A 22,572-nucleotide genomic window follows, 5' to 3' on the forward strand; every position below is an offset into this window, starting at 1 on the left:
TGGCAACTGGGAGACCGCTGGCGACCTCAGGCAGGTTTTGGTGAAGTGCGGAGATGACCACCTCATTGGCCTGGATTCCAGACATAATGGATGGTGAGGGGGAGACTGCAAAGTCTTCACCATTCTTCCACTGACTTTTCTACAAGGCAGAATGAAGCGGTGGGCTCCAGGGAGGTTTGCTGCTGTTGTTTAAAGCCGGGAGATAGTAAGTCTGTGTCCTTCAGATTTTCTGTTGAAGGAAATTATCCAACAGGAAGGGAGAAATTGGTGTAGGAAACAGGATTCTTGCAGAGCTGGTGAGGGGGATGGGATCAATGCACAGCTGAAAGGTTGGTCTCAGTGTGGCCTCCCGGTCTTGCACATTCAAGATGATTCACCCATTATAGGGGAAAAGGCAGGCTCATGAGAAAAGATAGAGAAAGGTAGGGAGACGAATGCTTGGTTTTTCTCAGTGAAATAGGAAGTAAGATGATGAGCTGAGGATAAGGAGGAGGGCATGTTCACAGGTTTGAAGACAGAGGGGGAAGGTGTAAAATAGTCCTCTTAGGGAGCAGGTGAGTAGATGAACTCAGAATGCATGTAGACTTTGGGCTCTGAGATTTGAGATCCTAAATTTAATATGAAACTAGTTGCCATGGTTGTGTGTTTTTTCTTCAGCTGTATCTGGCACGTAGGTAGAAGCATAAGGGTAGGGAATGACTTAGATTTAACTTAGACCCAATTATGGACTGAATTGGGTCCCCACCCCCAATTCATGTGCTGAAGTGTTCACTGCTAATGCTACTGTCTTTGGAGAAAGGGCCCATGAAGAGGTAATAAATGTTAAGGGTGAGACCTTCATCCCATCAAACTGGTGTCCTTCTAAGAAGGAGAGACATCCAGAAGTTCTCTTTCTGTGAGTGCACAGAAAAAAGGCCATGTGAGGACACCTGGGGAAGGTGGCTGTTTACAAGTTAGGAAGAGAGCCCTTACCAGAAACCAACCCTGACAGTACTTTGATCATAGACTCCTAGCCTCCAGAATGAAGGAAAACAAATTTCCACCCAGTTCAGAATTTTAGTAGGGCAGCCTGAGCAAACTAATGCAACTAGACATGGAGTTCTAGGAACAAGGAATGATCATGGAGGTGGGCAGAATGAGAAAATGTAAGGCCTTCTGTGTGGAACATGGTGATTGCTCAACCAAAGGTAGCTGCTACTAGCTGCCTTTTAAGTGCGGCCTGCCATCTATCTGGTCCTTCTAGGACAGGTGTCATGTTAAGAGGACAGTCATGGAAGCAGTAAGGTGTTTTTTTCAGGGAATTCACAGTCAGGTGGACCAGACAGACACAGATTGTGTCAGTACAACGTACTCAGCACTGTCGTAAGAAATTGACCACATCCCGGTCCAGGGAAAGTCACAGAGGAGGTGATGTTTGAGCCGAGCTGAGCATAGAAGCTGAGTAGGAGTTTGCTGGAAGAGAGGAGGCATTCTAGGCCGAGGGGACAGAAGGCTCAGAGGAGAAAAAGACACTTGAGAGAGAACATGATGCATTTACCAAGGCCTTAGTGCAGAAGGGAGGGACAGGGGTGTGGTGGTGGGCAGGGAGTGAGGAGGCTAGCTGTAACCAGACTCTGAAAGGCCGAGAGTTGATCTTCGAGGAAGCAGAGGAGTGCAAGGGAGCAATATTTGAAAAGGAACTCAAGGTAGTGGCCAATTAAAGGGGGAGATGTGTGGGAGAGGCAGGTGGAACAATTATTCCTAATTTTCTGGCTTGGGTGACTGGGTGTATCATGATACAATCATAAGATAATAGGTGAAAATGTTCAATGAGGATGGGGCCTGGTGGTTGGAATGGTGTTAAGGAGTTCCATTCCAGACCTGCTCAGTTTGAGGGACCTGCAGATGTCAGCTGGCAGTTAAAATACTGATTTGGTGCTGAACAGAAGGTTCTAGGCTGGAGAAATTCATCTGATTATCTCACACAGTAACTGAAGCCACGGGTGTGGTTGGGAAGGAAGACAGCTATCACTCACTGAGTCTCCATCAGATGCCAAGCTCTGCAATTTATGGGAATTACCTTCTTGAATCGTGGCAGCAGTTTCCCTTAGCAGATACTATGATTGTGTTTTCAGATGAATCACCGGAGGTTCAGAGAGAGTCCACGATCTACCCAAATTCACATAGTTGATATGTGGATTTTGAACCCAAGTGGTCTGACCTAGCACCCTGCTCTCTGCCCTTGGCCATGGAGAGGTCTATGTTTAAGGGGCAAGCAAAAGTGGGGTCTGGGTGGGAAATACTTAAAAAATATATCTTTAAATACTTTAAAAATTTCACCGAGCCTAGAAACCAGATGGAGAGCATCGAAGGCTCAAAAGTATCCCAAGGGGGTCAGTGGAGATGAGCTCTAAATTGAAGACCGAGGGGCGCCTGGGTGGCTCAGTGGGTTAAAGCCTCTGCCTTAGGCTCAGGTCATGATCCCAGGGTCCTCGGATCGAGCCCTGCATCAGGATCTCTGCTCAGTGGGGAGCCGCTTCCCTTCCTCTCTCTCTGCCTGCCTCTCTGCCTACTTGTGATCTGTCTGTCAAATAAATAAATAAAATCTTTAAAAATAAATAAATAAATTGAAGCCCGAATTGGATAAGACCATGGAGCCACTTCCCAAAGGCAGTCTTAGTGAGTAACAAGGGCAGCGGCTGGCTTCAGGCTGAGGAGTGAGTGGGGCAGTGGTTTGCCGCAAAGCAGATCAGATGGACCCCTCAGGTCTGAGGGAGGAGAAGGCTGGCCACCTAGATAGCTATAAGGTGATAATCACCTTGGCCACCTTCCCTCTAGACCTCAGTCTGGCAGGCTCAGGAATGAAGTTCACCAGCATGGGGGCCCAAACCCATGAGGATTTATGTCTAAACACCAGAATGTTGATTGATGAATTGGTACTGAGTAATAAACCACCAAGGAAGCCAGATGTTCATAGTTTGCTCATGAGAGAATTATAGCTTGTAGGCAAAGCCTAATTATGATCAAAATGTTGCCAAGGAAGCATAACTCAGCAACAGGACTCACCTGTGATAATGACTGTGTCATCAATCTGTGATCCATCGTGTATCCATCTCCACCTTGGAATATTCTTGCCATACAGTTCAGGTGCTCATGACTATGGGCTCTGGCACCTTCTCTCTGGGGCAGCCATGGAGTCACACTGACAAATTTATTTCTCTGGAGTTTTCTTTTACAAGCCATGCCATTCCTTTTGGAATGATCTCAAGTATGATCAATCTCCTACTAGCCCTCCAATATTGCCATGTCCATATCCCACCAGTCTGTACTATTAATAGCTTCACTTCTAATAACCTAAAAATTAATCATAAAGCTATATACTTTAAAAGAGAATTTTACGTTATGAGCATAAATGGAGATCCAGTATCCCTTCCCACAAAGAGAAGTCAACTGTAAAGCTACAGACAAAGTAAAAAAAATTTTTAATCAGTCATCCCCTCAAATCTTCTTAAATATTAGTAGTGAAATGCTTACTGTCTTCTAGGAAGCACTTTTCTCAAAGAACACAATACAAATACTAGAGGAACACTTTCTCAGCAACATTGTCAGTTACTGGAATGTCCCCACACCATCGCCTGGGCAGACGCAGACTCACTGAGGCTCATAAGGCTTAACCTTCAGGACCCATGACTTTGACCTGTCTCTTCCAAAGTCTTGTATTTGGGGACCTAATTTTGTGTTTTTACAAAGAGAGCCCTACCACTACCATCTTGTACAAGGTTTAGGCCCTAAACCTGTATTCTCCTACTTCTGGATGATCCTAGGGGTGGCTAAGTTCACCCCTGGAAGTTCTTTTTCCTCATTTCCTACTGCAAGAGTAAGTTTGTTTTTTTTTTTTTTTTTTTCCAAGTTTGATGATGTCCCACAATTTGTTCTCATACTATCTTTGTAGGAAAAGAGAGTTGATGAGTAGCTTTGAGGGTAGGGGAGTATGAAAGGATTATGTTTAGACTAGAAAAACTTGAACACATTCTTGAAGAATGGACAGAAGGAGACAAAGGATGCCTAAGAAGAAGATGTTGTTGGAGAGAGGGGGTTTAGCACGCAGGAGAGAAGCACGGCCTAAAAGGACCTTTCTCCCTCTAAGCTAACAGAAGGGAGGGAAGAAGAGATGTTTCTTATGTAGATCAACAAATGCAGGAGTCTGTGGCTCATGGGGCCTCTAATTTCTCATTGGATCCTGAGAAAACATCTATGCCAAGAGCAAGGGATATGCAGGTTGTGTGGGAGGTTTGAGAAGTCTGTTGGAAATTTTCACCGTGCAGCCTGCGAGAGGGGGTGTTCAACAGGGGTGGGGGAAAGGACCACTTGGGTGAAGCAAGCTCTTGGGGACCCTGGACCGTGCAGGGCTAGGATTCCCTCCTACGTGACTTGGAAGCCGTCAGAGTCTGATTCTTTCTGGGCCCGAGTCCGCTAAGGAGAAAAAGGAGGCCAAAGAGGCAAAGGGAAAGGGAGTTGATGATAAACATGTCACTTAAGGGATTAACCAGAGAGCAGGCTGTTTATAGATTGGAATTAGGGGTATTGCAGGTCTTAGCTCAAAGATCACACTTATTGGGAAGAACACAGGATGAAGAGGAGACTAGGGCCTAAGCAGGATTCTCAAGGAAAGCTTGAAAAGGCACAGATGAGTGATGATGAGGCCTAGGGTTGCCAAAAAGAGACAAGAGGGGTGAGGTGAATGGTGCACAAGAGATCAAGGAATCAGGAGATCCAGGCTAGACCTCGCAGAGGACAAGGGAAGGGTTGAAGACTGATTTCTGCACCACAGAACCCTAAATGTAAGGGGGGAAGGACAGGGCTTTCTGGAGATGAAATCTATAGGGATGGAGAGAGACCAAAAAATATGTCATGACCCCATCCCCCAAACCAATGAATAGGTTACCTTACATAACAAAAATGATTTTTAAATGCGGAGATTATCCTAGATTACCCAGATAGGATCAAGGTAATCACAGAAGCCCTTAAAAGATAAAAGAGAGGAAAAAGAGGAAGCTAAAAAGATGTGGGACCTGGGAGCAGAGGTTCGAATGACAATGTTCTTTCGAGATTCGAAGAAGGAATCACGGGTTGAGAGTTGCCCATGGCTGATAGAAGCTGGACAAGGCAAGGAAACAGACTCTTCCCTAGAGCCTCCAGAAGGAATGCAGACCTGCCCACCCCCTTGACTCCAGCCCAGAGAAACCCATTTTGGACTTCTGACATCCAGAGCTGGAAGAGAATTCTTCTGTGATGTTCTATGCTACTTAGTTTTGTGGTAATGGCAATGGCAATGGGAACGTAATAGAGCTGGGAAGGTAGCTGATAACCATTTTTTACTCCTAAAAGGAAGGAATTTTGAAAGAATATGAAAGAGCAGTACTCAGGGGGAAAGGCCTAGAGCCAAAAGCAACTACCTTTGGCCGTCAGAGAGAGCACGTGCTCGAAGATGAGATGTCTCCACTTGAGAAGACTTCTTCGGAGGATACACAGCTCTCTGGGAAATCCAAGTTTCAGCTGAAGCCAGGAAGGGGAGGAGGTAGTGAGTAAAAAGGTTAAGAGTGTAGAGGACCATTGTAATTGTTGGCAATAGAACAAGACGTTCAAAGTGTCTGATGTTAATATTAGAGGTCAAGTCCTGGGAGAAGATGAAATCGGAGAGGAAGAAGAAGGCTTAAGAGATCTGTGACCGCCGGGGGTAGCAGGCTGCGCACTTATCATGGGCCATCACTGATGTCACTGGAAAAAGGGAGGCAGGGTCTTGAGAGGGAGATGCAAAAGCCAGAAATGGAAACTTGTTCAGCAGTTTATTCAAATGCATGTTGTCTCCCCCTTCAATTCAGCTGGCTTATCTTGGTGCATACTGTTTGCCTCTGCTGGTCTTGGCCAAATTCCAAAATAAAACTTGCTTTTTTTTTTAAAGGACTGAGACCAACTTCGTACACTAGAGTGCATCCTATGCAATGCTAACTAATGAATAATTGTCATAAACCAGTCAAAATAAACTCATTCCTTTACAAGCTATGATACAAATTTGTTTATGTGTAGAGTGTGTATTGCCCATATTAGGCTCCTAAGTGCTCATTGGACTTAATTAAGATAAGTCACAAAGTGCTCGAATCTTGGATTCAGCTCCACATGAGAGCTAAAATCTGTGAATCATGAGAGAACTACACGGAAGGGGTCTTCTATGCAAATGCCTGGTTTGGGACTAGAAGACCTCACACCCCTCAGCCCTGTTAGCTGGACTCAACCACACTCAGGTCAATACTTTTGGCAAAGACCTAGAACAGAAGCTGGCCAAATTCTTCTCCGCTAGGCCTACTCCTTGAATCCTGACGTTTAGATATTAAGTCCATGAGAAAGGCAAGCAGGAAGGGCAAACTGAAAGGAAAGAGCGGAGGAAGGGGAGCAGAGGTTGCCTTCACTGTCTACACTTTAGTCTTCACCAGGGCAGGTGACCCTCCCAAGCAATGATCGTTCCAAGTCTCTTATCACACCAGCTGCAAAGAAACCACCCCCCCCCAAAAAAACCAAGGGACGTAACAAGAAAAAGAGCCATCGACAAGCAGAGCTTTTAACCTCTTCGTCAATCCTATGCAAAGTTCCACCCCTTCACATCAAGGCCCAGTTTTGTCCTTGATTCTCATTTACATCAAACACTCCCCTCCCTGAGAGCAGGGAGTAAGAGAGTGGGGAGCATTGAGTTTCTCCCTATAAACAAGCAAATAAGTATTTTCTTTCACACTCCAAGCTCTTAAACTAAAAGTTACCGATATATACATAGAATATGTATTCTATATGTATCAGTGTGCATGTGTGTATATGTATATATATAATGTTAATTGTGTATACGTTCACCATTTGTTCTTCCTGCATACAAAGCTAATAACTTCTTTAAGTACTCTTATTTTATTAGAGCTGTTAACATATTCAAGAACATTTGCTGCTCTGGTCTCCCAGCAGACCAAGGTACGCAGTTTCAAAAAAAATTAGCTGGTGCTGTTTATTTACACAGTCTATATGAGGTGTGAGGAAGATAACTCACTGTCCCATGTCTTCCCCTGCAATCGGGGGCCCCTGTTGGAACCCAGGCTATCTGGTTGGACTCCAGCATTGCTGGAGACCTTGGTCAGCTAGCTGAGTCTCCAAAGCCAGATATAAAATAGGTGTCTTAGAAACACTTGTCTGTGAATCCTGAGTTACTGTGCAGAGAGCTGCTGATGAGCACCATGCCGACTGAGTTCAGGGGCTGTAGAAAGAGGACTGAGATCCACAGAATCCCTGCAATGTCCCCATGCCAGGTAGCCACGATGCTCTATTTCAGTAGGTCTCCTTGGTGTGGGAAAAGCACAGGGGTTATTCTGAATGACGTGACCACTTTATTTTTCCCCCATAAATATTGAACTGGGTATTTTCAGGACTGGCCCTTCTCTTTCTGGAGACCAGAATCTCCACAACAGGACCAATTTCATGAGCATGCAACCTTCTAGCCCTAGTAACTCAGGATCCTGAACCTAGAAGGGCCCCATGCTTGGTGTGATGCTCTATGGCTGCTGTCTTGAAATTCTTAACTTTTTAAAATTGAAGTACAATTGACCATGTTGGTTTCATGTATACAATACAGTGAGTCAACACTCATATACATTGCAAACTGATCACTGTAAGTCTAACTACTATGCCCCCATACAAAATTAATAGAATATTACTGACTGTGTTCCTAATGTTGAAGTTTGTACCTCTTGATCTCCTTGACTCCTTTCATCGTCACCCCGACCCCAACCTCTTCTACTCTGGCAACCAGCATTCTGTTCTTTCTAAGTCTGGGTTTTGTTTTGTTTTTTAGATTTTACTTACAAGTGAAATCATGTGGTATTTGTCTTTGATTTCTTTCACTTGTAATAACTTTTAAATAAGGAGCTCAGCATTTTCATCTGTGATGGGTTCTGCAAATTACATGGCCTATCCTGATCTCCAGTGTGATTCCTTTGGTTCCCTAATTTCAGAGTTACTTCCTTCCTAGTCCACTACTCCTGTGCATACATTTATTTCTATCCAATTTTCAGACTACAGGTTTCCCAAGGGCATGGGCTTGCTTATCTTTCTCTAGGGCCCAGAAGAGTAACTCACCTATCCTAAATGGTCAGACAATGCTTGAAAGAGGCCTCAGGGATATTCCCAGAGCCAAGGTAACAAAGCAGACTATTGGGATAGTGCCACATTTGGTATCAAGTTCACCATAAAAGGGGTCATTAATTCTGGACACTCCTACCCTGCCTCCTCCTCAACCACTTCTCTCTGTCTGAGCTGTAAGCTGCTTTAATGCTTGATTGCTCACATTGATTTACTGTTCACCTGATTCCTGATTCCGTAAGCGGAGCAGGGAACCTTGGACTGACCCAGACAGCCATGCTACTGGACCGAGCAGAGCTGCTGTTGTCCGGGTTCGGAGAGACCGTCTTGACCCCGGGTTTAGGCACCCTTTCCCCCTGGACAACTGAGCTGCAGGGTCCTAGAGAAGAGAACAAACAGCCAGGACTGCAAGGCTCGTTCTATAAAGAGGTGCCATCCTGCCCACTCTTGGCAGTCAGATCGTGAGTCTGATAGATAACAAGCACCGTAAGTGCTACATCTGTGCTGTGGGTTAGAGCGAGGGTACTTTCCTTGGAACGTTCCAGGTGCCAGTCCAACCATTTTTACTGCATTTTAAATAAGAGAAGTATTTACAAGAAGCACCTACGTCTGGGGATCACAAATAGGACTCATTTCCAATGACTGCCTGGAACACTGCGTGGAACAGCATTCTAAGGACAGAAGAGAGTGCAGTGGTGAACTTGTAAGGCCTGCCTGGGCGCTTAGGCTTGCATTGAGATTCTAGCCGTATTGAGTACTTAGTAAATGCTCCCTGTGCGAATGTTGGAGGCAGAACATCCCGCCTCCAAAGATGCTCCTTTGTCATGCTGATTGTGTTTGCACTTGAAGGCCCCTGAGAAACATGCAGGAAGGGCTCTCGGACCTCCCCCTTTGTACCTAAAAGCAGGTCATAAAACTTCCCATGAGAAAGATGCCTTCCCTGCAGCAGGAAGAGAGGAATGTGATCACTGGAGACCGGGGTAGGGGTGGAGGGGTGGGGGGTGTGTGGGGAGGGGGGGTGCGGGGAGTGGCAATGATGCCTCAAAGGACCCATACAAACAAACCTACTAAAGTAACTTGGTCTTCCATTAGTTTTCCCTCCTATGTTTCCTAGTCACGGTCTCACACTTTACGGCCTCCCAGACCGAGCTCCTTTGTCTTGTCACGGTCCCCAGATTTATAGTTCTTTGTGCAAGAAGATAGGTCAGCTTTTTGGCCTAACGGCTTCTTCAGGTCTTTATTTTCCTTCAGAAGACTCCCATGTACGCATAAAAAAATACCAAATAGAACTGTATGTCTTTCTCCCGTTAATATGTCTGATGTTGGTTTAGTCCTTACACTCCACTCTAAAACCCAAGAGTGTGGAACGAAGTTTTTCGTCCTCACACTGTCAGTTCTTGCCGTGTCCCTGGGACTAATTAGCTCATCTTGAACAAACTCCTCCGCGTGAGCTTCGGTTTCCTTACCTATGAAAAGACTTGAAATATTTTCTAGCCCTAATATCCTGCGATCCTGTCAATCTCTTGGTAAAATGAAGGCTGTTCATGTTAAATAGCACCCCCATACGACTCCATTTTGTGTGTATATGCCCTAAGGCTCCATTTCTTTAAAGCCGTGTTGTGGGGACCTACCTTAATGTATAATGCAGTAAAATATGTAGTCTACTTTTCACAGAATTGCCAGAACACATTTCTTTTGAATCTAGGTCCTGGTAAATTTGGATGGTGGATAACAATGAGAAATGGGGATTTTAAAAATTAGGACCACCCCCCACCCCAAATCAGGACCCAAACTCACAAACTTGTTTCTTGAATGTTTTATAAATCTAAGAGACCTTCATCCTCTCCAGAGATTTAGGATCCTTCACGGTAAAACTGGAAACATTTGACTTGACTACGGCTTCTCTGGAAGGAGCTAACCCAGAATATAATTACTGACAATGTTTTTCTCTTTCCTCTTCCCAGCAGCTATCCCCCAACCCACAGCTCCCTGCATCTCCCACCCAAACAATATGCTTTCCTTCAAGAGAGGCCACTCAGGGAACTTCTTAGAAAGATGGCCCACAGAATCAGATAACCAGAGAGTGTAATTGGGTATTCATGGGGAATTGGTATAGGATTTGCCATTTCATTTGTTTTGTTTCATTTTGAGTGGTAAAGGAGTCCTGTATTTATGGAGCTAGCCTGGTGCTCCTGCTTTGGAGGAGCTGTCCAGTTTAATTTATGAAAAGCTTCAGATATGAGGAAAGTTTATTGAGCACGTAAGCGCTACAGAATTGACTAGTGGGACAGTTTCAGGAACCCTGGGAACACTCTTGATCCACATGATTTCCCCTTTAGTCTGCCTTGATCTCTGAGCAGCTTCATTAGAGATGCATTCTTTGGGGTTAAGGTTTTGTCGTCTAGTAAAAATAAAATGCTCATGGGAGAGAGAACACACCAAATGACTATCAGCCATTAGTCAACCATCATTTTTTTGGTTCAATTTTATTGCCAAAGTAATATGCTTTTGTTGTGAAAACAAGACAAAACAGAAAAACTAAACATTTCAGTTAATGTTAAGCATCCCCTGATCAGGACTATGTTAAACAAATTTGCAACGACTTTGCATACCATGGGTTGGGCAGCATTGTCCTGGAGACCTTGCCTGTGACCCCCTGCTCCTCTAGACACAATCCAGGCCTCCCACAGGAAGGAAACATTGCTATCAGTTTGTAGAGCCTCCTGAGACTTTTCTCGGTGCATTTGCATACAGACATATGTACCCACAGAACATAAGGAACTATTTGGTTATGTTCCTTTTTATATAAATGGTATCATATTGAATAAATCACTCCGAGATGTACTTTTTTAAACTTAACATTACTTGGAGTTCTTCCCATATCAGTATATATATTTTTATATATGAAAACATTTAACCAATTTTATACATGGTTTAAAAAAATCAACACAGACCTAGAAGCAGCTACCCTCAATGCTTTTTTCTCCTGGTCCCACATCTCAGAGGGAACCACTTTTAAGAACTTCTGTTTTAAATTCTTCTGACGGGGTGCCTGGGTACTCAGTCAGTTGAGTGTCTGACTCGTGGTTTTGGCTCAGGTCATGATCTCAGGGTCCTGGGATCGAGCCCCTGGGAGACCTCCCTGCTAAACGGGGAATCTGCTTGAGATCTCTCTTCTTTTGCCCCTCCCCCTGCTTGCTCACTGGTGTGCGCTCTCTCTAATCTTTAAAAAAATTCTTCCGATAGTTACTTTTATATATATGTCATACATATACTTACAGATAAATAAATATATAATTAATACATATATAAATTTTTTCTCTATAACTTGAAGTATCAACTGTGAAATTCTCCATCACAACAGGAAGTTAATTTCCCCTTGCTGCCCTTGTGCACACGCTCTCTCTCCTGGCACAGCTCAAGCACCGCTGGTCGCATCCGTACCTTCAACCTGCCAGTGCCTGTGTCCCTCTCTGTCAGCATAGATTGTGCCCCAGAATCCCTGCTTTGAAAGACAGTGACAGGTGCTTCAGCATGTCCCCTCTTCCACAGCGGACCTCCATCAATTTTTTTTTTTCTTGCCAAGACTGATATCATTACATTTTATGTCATTGTGATCAATATTCCATTATCTGTAGGTTGGTTTTACCACACACGGTATTTGTGTTATAAGAACCTGGGTAAGGAGTGCCCCCTGTGGAGGACAGTGGTGCCTCATTTCTACTTCAGGGGGATCTGTGGTGGGAGCCCCTGTGCCACCCCAGGAGACCATCCAGAACTTCAAATAGAAAAGAATTCTCCAGGTACCTGGGTGGCTCTGTCAGTTAAGCTAAGCAGCTAAGCGGCTCCCTTCTGATCAGGTCATGAGCTCAGGACCCTGGGATTGAGCCCTGCATCGGGCTCCCTGCTCAGAGAGCCTGCTTCTCTCTCTCCCTCTGCCTGCTGCTCTGCTGCTTGTGCTCTCTCTCCATCTCTCTAATAAATAAGTAAAATCTTTAAAAAAAAAAAAAAAAAAAAAGAGGAGTTCTCTCCCATTCCCCCACCTTGAACCCAGATATGTGTATCTTAGTGTAACGAGTTGATCTCCTTTTCTAAAGAACAATCTGAGAGAGGATTTTTGAATGTGAAAGACAAAATAATCACTAAGTACAAGTCACAGTTTTTTAATTCTCTTCATTTTTCTATAACTTTTGACACTATTGATCAGTCCCTTTTTTGAAACTCTCCTCAGTGTTTGGGAGCCTGCCTTCCTTGCTGTCTTCTCAGCTTAAAGACTCATTTACCAACTCCTTTATCCCCCAGGTGTCTTTAAAGATTCATCCTCATTCTTCTCTTTTCCATGTATTGTTTCTAATACCCAGAGGCCAAAGACTCTTCAAATCTTTATCTCTGATGCTAACATCTTTCCCAAACTCCGGACCTTAGCTCAGGTTGCCTATGGGACATCTTTGCCTGGGTGTTCACAGGCATTCCAGCCTCCACATGCTGAAAACAGAGTACCGTATCTTTCTCACATCTGCTTCTCATGGTGGACCTTATCTTGGCTAACAGAACCACTATCTCATCAGTCTCTGAAGCTGAAAACCTTGATTCTATCTCTCTGTGACTGCCACTGGTCATAAACTTATTTCCCACTTTTCCTGGAGAACTGAACCACACTCCCCAGGCTCCATTGTAATTAGGTATGGACAATGGATTGTGGAAGGAAGTGACCTATGTCTCTTCCAGGATTGGCCCATAAAAATTAACTTCCTTGAGATTCTCCACTTTGTCCTGTGACTCTTTGCTGGCCAGACATTGTCTAGGGCTGTTTTTTGTTGTTGTTTTGTTTTTTTTTTTTCTGCATACTGGAAAGGGCAATGTATCATTCTTGACTTGGGAAGGGAAGTCACAGCTTCTGAAAGGATTGTTAAGGGCGAATGCCCTTACCCAGCATTTCAGATAATTAGATGTCAACTTGGTGAGGCTATGGTGCCTAGTTGTTTACTCAAACACTAGTCTAGATGTTACTGAGAGGTTTGTTTTTTTTTTAAGATGGGACTAACATTTAAAATCAGACATTAAGTAAAGCAGATTATCCCTCATAATGTGAGTGGGCCTCATTTAATGAGTTGGAAGCCTTAAGAGGAAGACTGGGGTTTACTGAAGAAATTCTACCTCAACAACTGAAACATAGAAAGCCTGTGAGTGTTTAGCCTTGGGCTTGTCAAACCCTACTGCTGCATGAGCTAATCACTTAAAATAAATCTGTCCTCTTATCTATTTAGCCATCCCTCTTTTCGGATCTATTTCTTTGGAGACCACTGAGGAGTACATCAAAGAAAAGCCAGCTTCTTTCCATATCTTTTTATTTTTACTTTTATTTTTTTATTTTTATTGATTTTATTTTTGTCAGACAGCACGTACACAAGCAGAGGGAGCAGAAGGCAGAGGGAGAAGCAGACACCCCACGGAGCTAAGAGCCCAATGTGGGACTTGGTCCCAGAACCCTGGCATCATGACCTGAGCCAAAGGCAGACATTTAACTGACTGAGCCACCTAGGCACCCCTAGTTGGAGTTCCTACCAGCCTTCTCAGAGAAGAAGTTCAGATATATTCAGGTCTCACACCCTTACTTCCCAATGTCCAAAATCAAAGTCATCAGCTCCCTCCAAACCTTTCATTCCTGGGTCTCTGCTTCTAACTGCCAAGGTTTAAAACTTTAAAGACATTTAGAAATCCATCCTCTCCTTTAATCTCTAATTTTATTTAGCATCAAACCCCGACACTTCAGTATTTTTACTTTATCTCTAAACCGGGCCCTCATCACCACCCACACCAAGGACTCCACTCAGCCTCCTGACCTCTGTTCTGCTCCTTCCACCCATTCTGCACACCACTGCCACATTTATCTTTCTTAAATATCTCTTTATTTTGCTACCCACCATCTCAAAAGACTTAGGTCTCATTGTTTTCCTAGAGCATCAAGTCTCAGCAGAGGAAGTGTTGCAGAGGAGGGATAATCCTGAGATGGGCTACTATAGTGAGAGCTCCCCATAGATGCATATGAAGCCCTACAAGCTGGGCAAGTTAGTTATCCAATTTTATGTCTTAAGGGGTCCCATAAACTGGTCCCCAGGTAGTTGGAAGATTTCCCCTTAAACCATGGTCTTGAAAGTTCCAAGGTTCCCAGGTCACAGCTGGAGTGGATGAATTATCTCCAGATACAAAGTTTCCCAAATCATGCCATTCCCTATCATCTCATTTTGGGCTAGTAAAGGGGCTATAATCTGGAGAGAGGCATTTTAGGGATCAGAGAGAGGATTTTTGTAATCCTTACAAAGAGAGAATGGTAATTAAAGTCACTGAAAAGAATGAGCTTTCCCAGAGTAAGAGAGGCTGAGAAGAGAGCTGAGGACAGAGCCTAAGGCAACATCAGCCCAGGGTTGGATCATTTTTGTTAGGTTTCCCAGAACCTAGCACAATGCCTACTATATAGTAGGCATTCAGTAAACATTTCTCGAGTTCCATTTTATTAAATAGTGTGTACATGTTTCACTCGTTCATTGATCCATTCACTCAATAGGTATTTATTAAATACCTAGAAAGGATTAAGGTTATGTGCTGGATATTGAGAATACGCAGATCAAAATAAACACTATCCTGGGAGTTTACATTGAGGGAGTGGGAGGTTGGAGACAGATGATGATCAAATAATTTCGATAATACAGTCACCAGCATGATAATATGTACACTAGTCTGGAGTGTCAGGGAACGTGTTTTCTAGGAAAGTGACATTTAAACTAAGACCTAAAGACTGGCTGAGTCGTGGGATGTCCAGTGAATTCTTATCAGTCTTAACTGATGGTCGCTGCTAGCTCTCCCCGTGAAGAGACTGACATGGAGTCTCGGGAGAGAGGAAGCCAGGGTTTGCAAGATGCAGGACAACAATATTCTTCTCCGCCAGTGAAGCCTCGTAAGGTTTCTCAAATCACCCTGTGGAGGCTGCTCCCCACGAGGTACATAGGCGCATTATTTAAGAGGAGTAGTATTAAAAACCTGAGGTTGACAATTACTTTGGAAAATATCGCAAGAGCTCATGCAAAGCTTAAACCTCATGTACATAATTTCCATTTTGTCCTCCTAAGTCACATACTTGGACATATCTTTGGAGCAATCTCTAAAGTGGAGACCCCTGTGCTTAGAGCCTGTCTGACCCAGCATCTGGCTCTGTCCTGGCTGGGGATATTGGCACACATGATTGGCATCAGGCAAGAGCCCAGTTTATAGCTAAAACCTCCCCTTAATAGAACTTTTTTAACCACCGGATTTCCACACCTGACAGTGTTATTAATTCTGTTTGCCGCTTTAAAGACACAAAGCTAAATAAGTTAAGGATTAAAGGGAATGTGTGAGAAAAACTTTTTTCTTATGTCCCTTTTATAAGTTTTAAAGAAAATAATGCACTGGAAGATGAGAGAGAATTTTCCAGCAGAAACTATGAGATCAGGTTGCAAAAACTAGTGTCATGGAAAACAAAGCTGATGTACTCTATTATTTGCTTATTTTAGTGGTCTAATTCTTTTTTACATTTAATTTTAACTCCAATGTAGTTAACAAAGTGTTGTATTAGTTTCAGGTGTACAATATAAAGATTCAACCGTTCTATACATTGCTTAGTGCTTGTCACGATTAGATACTCTTAATCTCCCTCAACAGCTTCACCCCATCCCTCCACCTACCTCCCCTCTGGTGACCACCAGTTCTCTCTAGTTAAGAGTCTGCTTTTTGTTTCATCTCCTTTTTCTTTTGTTTGTCTATTTTGTTTCTTAAATTCTACACGTGAGTAGAAAATCATCCATCCTCACCAACACTATTCCTTGTGTTGATTTAACCTCTCTGACAGGTGTGGGGTGACATCTCATTATGGTTTGATTTGTAGTTTTCTGATGATGAGTGATGTTGAGCATCTTTTCATGTGACTGGTGACCATTTGGATGTCACCTTTGGAGAAATGTCTGTTCATTTTTCTTCTTCCCATTTTTTAATTGGATTGTTTTGGAGGTATTGATTTGAATAAATTCTTCATATATTTTGGATACCAACCCTTTATTGTATATGTCGTTTGCAAATATCTTCTCCCATTCAGTAGGTTGTCTTTTAGTTTTGCTGGTTGCTTTCTTTTATGGTGCAGAAGCTTTTTATTTTGATAGTCCTTACAGTTTATTTTTCCTTTTGTTTTCCTTGCCTCAGGAGACATATCTAGAAAGATGATGTTATGGCCAATGTCAGAGAAATTACTGCCATTGCTCTCCTCTAGGTTTTTTGTAATTTCAAGTCTCACATTTAGGTCCTTAATCTATTTTGAGTTTATTTTTGTGTATGGTATAAGAAAGTGGTCCGGTTTCGTTCTTTAGCATATAGCTGTCCAGTTTCCCCAGCACCATTCATTGAAAAAGGTGATGTAGTTTAGTAGGTGCTCCTACTAACTTTTGTCCAACCTTTGAGAGGCTTCTTTTCACAGGTGCTGGAACTTTCTAAGACTTTCTTCAGACTAACTGTGAGGCTGATCCCTCCAGGTATTGTTTTTCCTCGCTTCCTTTAATACCTTGCATAAATGAATGTTCTAATCATAAAGCAGAATGTCCTTGCAGGAATTTAAAAATGAATTATGGGGGCACCTGGGTGGCTCAGTCAGTTAAGCGTCCAAGGCATGATTTAGGCTCAGGTCATGATGTCAGGATTATGAGATCTCTCTCTCCCTCTCCTTCTGTCTCCCTCTCTGAAAAAATGAATTATGGAAGCAAATATGATATGTACGAGAAAAACAGACTGCACTACTTATGCTTATCATCCTGTATTTTCATCTTGCCATTTTTAAAAAATATTCTCTATCTTTGAGCATATCACAAATCTTTTGGGAAGCTATCTCTTCATTCATCTTTCATATTGTTTTTCAGAGCAATTTCATATCGGGTAGTTTTACATTTTATAACTGTGAGAGGGACAGTTGCATAAAAAATTCCTTTACAGAGCTGTGATGTCTTCTGAATATCTGAGTCACAGCTGGATTATTAAACTAGTTAAATAGTTTGAAAGAGCACTTTTCCTAACATGTGAAGTTATCCTATTTATTTTCATTTCCTGCTTTTTTAATGACTAGATTATTTTATTTAGCAAAGATATTTGTTCCTCCTGTCTTTTTGTGCTTGGCAAGTCTGTGAAAATCTCCACCAAGCTGGAATGCACATAGCTCTAAAAAGGGGGCTGGACTCACACAGGGCCCAGTTTATCCTTGATCGCCACAATTTATGAGCCCTTATCCCAGCTATTGTTTTTCTTCAGTCAATAGTTTTTTTGTGTACCCCAAAGTCCCATGCCTAAGCAAACAAAAATACAGTACCCTCAATTGTAGAGAACATCATCTGCAAACCAGAATGTTTTTGTTTCTTGACTGTCTTTGCACTGAAAACAGCATGTTCCAAAAAGCAAGAAGCTGAAGCAAGAGGATAAAAGAAGACTGGTGGTAAAGGAGAAAATAAAGCTGGCCAGGATCAGAGAAGAAAATAAGAAAACAAAAAAGGTAACTGAGGCTAAAATTGAGCAGATCTTATGGTCTCTTACTTTTAGAGATTGCCAGTTTTGATTTCTTCCCATTAGTTGGCTTTAGTGTTCAACATCCGCACATTTGTAAGGTCGGCATGGATAGAGGGTGCTTGAACAAAAAGGTACAGGCCACATGGGGTTTGCCTCCTTTCCACAGTTGGATGTAAACTCTATGAATTTTGTGGGAGCTAACAAAAATGTATTCCAACTAGCTTCACCGAAAATGGAAAATTCACTTGAATAGATGTTAAGATATCTCACAGAACTCAAGGCAGGAAGTTCGCTGTGCCCACAGGGATGCAAACAGAAATTAGGGACCATGGTGTTTACTCTCTTAGCAACATTCTACTTTGGGTCCATGTGGGTTTTTTCCCTTTGTACATCTCAGTTTTATCCCTCTCACTCTCTCTCCGTAGACTAGCTTTCTCTCCTCAATGTATTGGGATTCTGATAAACTGTCCAGCACCTCAACACCCCAAACTGCAAATACTCAGGATAGAAAAGCTTTTAGGTTCATGCCAACCAATGAAGAGCCTCCTTTTGGATCATGTGTCCCCTCTTATGCAGTCAGCTGAAGCCAGTGGAAGGCACAGTGTCACATGGTATAAAATCAACTTTAGAGACCCACTACCACATGGAAGGGGGATTTGGGGAGGCTGAATCCCCACTAACTATACATTACATTAACACCTTAATTTTTGTGTATCGTTTTAGCTCTGAGGAAAGTATGGAGGGGAGTGGGGAGATGAGTAAGTCCTGGCTTTTCCATTGAAATTTCTGGCACAATATCCAGACACTGACAAATATTTAGTGAATAAAATAGAAAGGTGGCAGTGTAAGAAGAGTAAAGCAGAAGGGTGGTAAACATGGAAGTTAGTATTTGATTTCATGATCATTTTCTTGCAAAGGTCTTTTAAAATTCTCATTTGGAAAGGATTCCAAAATAACTGCTGTACTCACATACAAATATATCCATACTCAACATCATTAGACTTCAGGGCAATGCACATGAAAACCACACTGAAGGGGTACCTGGGTGGCTCAGTCGGTTGAGCCTCCAACTCTTGATTTTTGGCCCAAGTCATGATCTCAGGGTCCTGAGATAGAGCCCAGTGTCAGGTTATGTGCTAGGCATGGAGCTTGCTTGGGATTCTTTCTCCATCTCCCGCAGCCCCTCTCTCAGCCACCACCCCCAAAACCTACACTGAATGTCATTTCACATCCAGTAAATGCCCAAAATTAAAAGCACTGACAATTTGAAGTAAGAGTGAGAATGTGGAGAAATCAGGCTCTCATGTATTGTGGGTGGGAGTGTAGAACGACATAACTTTGAGAAACTGATTATATATAAGCCTACCCTACAATCCAGGAAGTTCACCCCTACATGTATATATAGCCAGGAGAAATGAGTGTCTATATCCACCAAAAGACATATGCAAGAATATTTATAGAAGCTTTATTCTTAACCCCAAACTGTAAACAATCCATATGTTCAATCATAGTAGAATGAATAAATGGCAGTGTATTCATATAATGGAATATTACACAGCAGTAAAAAGGGATGAATTACTACCAGCAACATTGATGCTCAGATATCATCTTGAAAAAAGCCAAAAACAAGAGTAACTATAATACATATATACTAATCCACTCATTCTACTTATATGAAGTTCTAAGAATTGATCAGAGACATCAAATTAATCATTACTTTTGAGGGGTGGTTGACTGATAAGGGGACATGAGGAAGCCTCACGGTGTGATAAAAATATTCTATATCTTGATCTGAGTGGTTGTTACACAGGTGTAGACTTCTATAAAAAGTAATCAAACTGTACACTTAAAAAAAAGCGTGCTTTCTACTGTAGGTAAGTTATACTTCAATTTTTTAAATAGTCTACTTTCTCTCTTCATACATAAAAACTGGTAGGATTTCTCCAGGACCACTGGAAATCCTATTGGAACCCTTTCTTTTTTCTTGCTGGTACTCAAACATACTAATCTGACACCATGGCTTTCTTCTGAATAGTGCTTCTAAATGTCTTGGCTTGCTGAAACCATATGAACAAATAATTGTAGGACTCTCCCTTTGGCATTGTCTGGAGAGTAAGCTAAGCACAAATGAGTATTTTGGTGTGTGGCAATGTGGTATGGAGATGGTGGGGGACATAAATGTAGGCACACTTGGCACATATTTCCCACTATGGGAACAACTCATGGACAGAAAAACAGAGTTCCACTGGCATTTTAGTTAGATCCTGTTCTGCCTAGAAATATGGCATCCTCCACATTTCCCTTCTTCTTCTTCTTTTTCTTCTTTTTTTCTTTTGGATAAAGAATGCATCCTGCAGGGGATAACCAAGGGGTCCTGGAGGCCAGCAGGGCTTATCCTCATTGTCGATGCCATTCCTTAAGGAAATTAAGGAAATACGTTTATAGCATCGTTTGTGGTACAATAGCTAAGCAAACCAGAAGCACGTCATCTCCCTTCATGTTCCCTTTCTTCTGAGCCTTCCTAAGAACACTGTCCTGTCCTGGATGGGCACCTAATACGAGTTTCCAGGCCCTGGCAAGATTGAGCCTTTCTTTGTGAACCCCAGGGTAGACACTTTTAATTAATCTCCAAAGCATCTGGATCCTGTTTCTCAACACAGGTTAAGTAACTAAGTTTCTTGAGCTCCTCTATCTAAGCTCCATGAGAATGGAAAAGGGAACTACTTTCCAAGGGATATGCCTTAATTCCATAATATCTTCCTTATATGAGTTGACAAGGTGCTGAACTCCATTCCCAGGCATGGATGTCACCACAGAATGGCAGATCATTTTAATTTCTGAAATGAGAGCAGTACATTGTGAGATCAAGCAGAAGCTTGTGTGAAATCTCTTTGACAAGAACTTGAAGGTTTTCTCTTCTCTGTTTTTGATGGTTTCTCTTCGCCATACCCCACATCCTTCCCTACCTTCTCTCTCATTTCATTTGTGTCCTTTCTTTGAGATGCCCTTCCTGCTTCCTCACTGAGTTTCACTAATTTTTCTCTCCCATCAGTTGTATTTTCCAACATCCTTTCCTGTAACATCACTTTGACATGGGAATTAGATTGGACCACTTCAGGCTATGTACTTGGCTTTTCTTTCCCTCTTCCTCTAACCTGCCTCTATTTTACCACTTGACTTGCCAAATAAGCAGAATTTTGAGAGCCATTTATGTCGACATTTTCATTTATTAAAACATGTTTTGTTAGAAATACCTATCTGGCGTTGCCTGGGTGGCTCAGTCAATTAAGCATCTGCTTTTAGCTCAGGTCGTGATCCCCAAGTCCTGGGATCGAGTCCTGCATCGGCTCCTTGCTCAGCTGGGAGCCTGCCTCTCTCTCTGCCTGCCGCTCCCCCTACTTGTGCTCTCTGTCTCTCTAACAAATAAATGAAATCTTAAAAAAAAAAATACCAATCTGTTTTTCATTTTAACCAAATAAATCAGCAAGATTTTGGTAAATGACCTTCTTTATATGCCTTCTAGTTTAAGAAGATTTTTAATGTCAATTCTTACACTGGAAAATTTCCATGTTTGGAATTTTTTTTTTTTTTAAAGAAAAGGTAAGAGAGAGTGGTGGAGAGGGAGGGCGGAAGGAGAGAGAGAGAATCTTAAGCAGGCACCACACCCAGCACAGAGCCTAACACAGGGCTCAATCTCACAACCCTGAGATCATGACCTGAGCCAAAATCAAGAGTTGGACCCTTAACCAACTGAGCCACCCAGGCACCCCTTAATTTGGAAGTTTTGAACAAATACAAAGATGATCAAGTGCCATGTACCTATCACTCAACTTTAACAATTTAGTTGATCTTGTTTCATTTATCCACTGCACACATTTTCTCTTTTTAGAGTATTAAAGCAAATACCAAATGCCCTTTTATTGTCCATACTTCAATGTATTCACTGATCTTTAAGATTCATAAAGAAAACACAAAGACAGAAAGTATAAGATAATCATTAAAAATGTTTATAAAACTGTCCATTTTCACTGGTAAATTTGCTTGGATGTGTACAGAACTAATTTATTTTTAAGATCACAAATTTCAGTTGTGTTTCCTATTATTCTAGAACCTTAGAGATAGGAATTCATGATAAAAGACTTCTTTTTTTCAAATAGCACTTATTCTTAGTGTTTCCCAGATATATCCACTTACCACACGGTTCCTACCCTTCTTGAGACCCATGGACTGGAACCAAAACATGACACTTCAAATAATAAGTGAGAGGGAAGATGGCCATCACGCATTGTAGTCTGTGGTTTACAACCAGTAGGGCAACTTATTTAGAAGTCTAAAATATCTTCATTTCTAAAATGTCAAGCTTACCCAGTGCCAAATGGTTATTTGATGTTAAAACATTCAAGCAAACCAGAGACCGTGGGAGGCACCATGCATCAGTAGGTCAGAACCAAAGAATAACCATGGTAGCTTTTTTGTCAGGTGTATTCTTGTTCCTAAGCTCTTCTGTGCTTTTTTTCCCAATTGAGGTGAACTGTTCATTAAGCAATTCTGGGGTCCCAGAATTGAAACACTTGTTAAATTCCTATGTAAAACTCCTATGAGGTTTACAAAGACAGCCAGAGAGGTCTCAACAGTTTCGACTGTAGAAATATTTTTCTCTGTGTAAATTCTTTCCTCTTGGAATGAATTTGGAAGCTGGGATGTTGACCTTTGGCTTGCCTCATATTAACAGCTTTCCTTCCAGTAGGAGTAGTTGTAAATGTCTTCTTTATAAATCTCAGGCCAGTGGTGCAGGATTGAGGTTTCAGCTTGAAATTTGGGACAGTGACAACTCCCACTATTTCT

Source organism: Enhydra lutris, unplaced genomic scaffold (assembly GCF_002288905.1).
Source record: "Enhydra lutris kenyoni isolate GAN:26980312 unplaced genomic scaffold, ASM228890v2 scaffoldscaffold7, whole genome shotgun sequence".
NCBI lineage: Eukaryota > Metazoa > Chordata > Mammalia > Carnivora > Mustelidae > Enhydra > Enhydra lutris.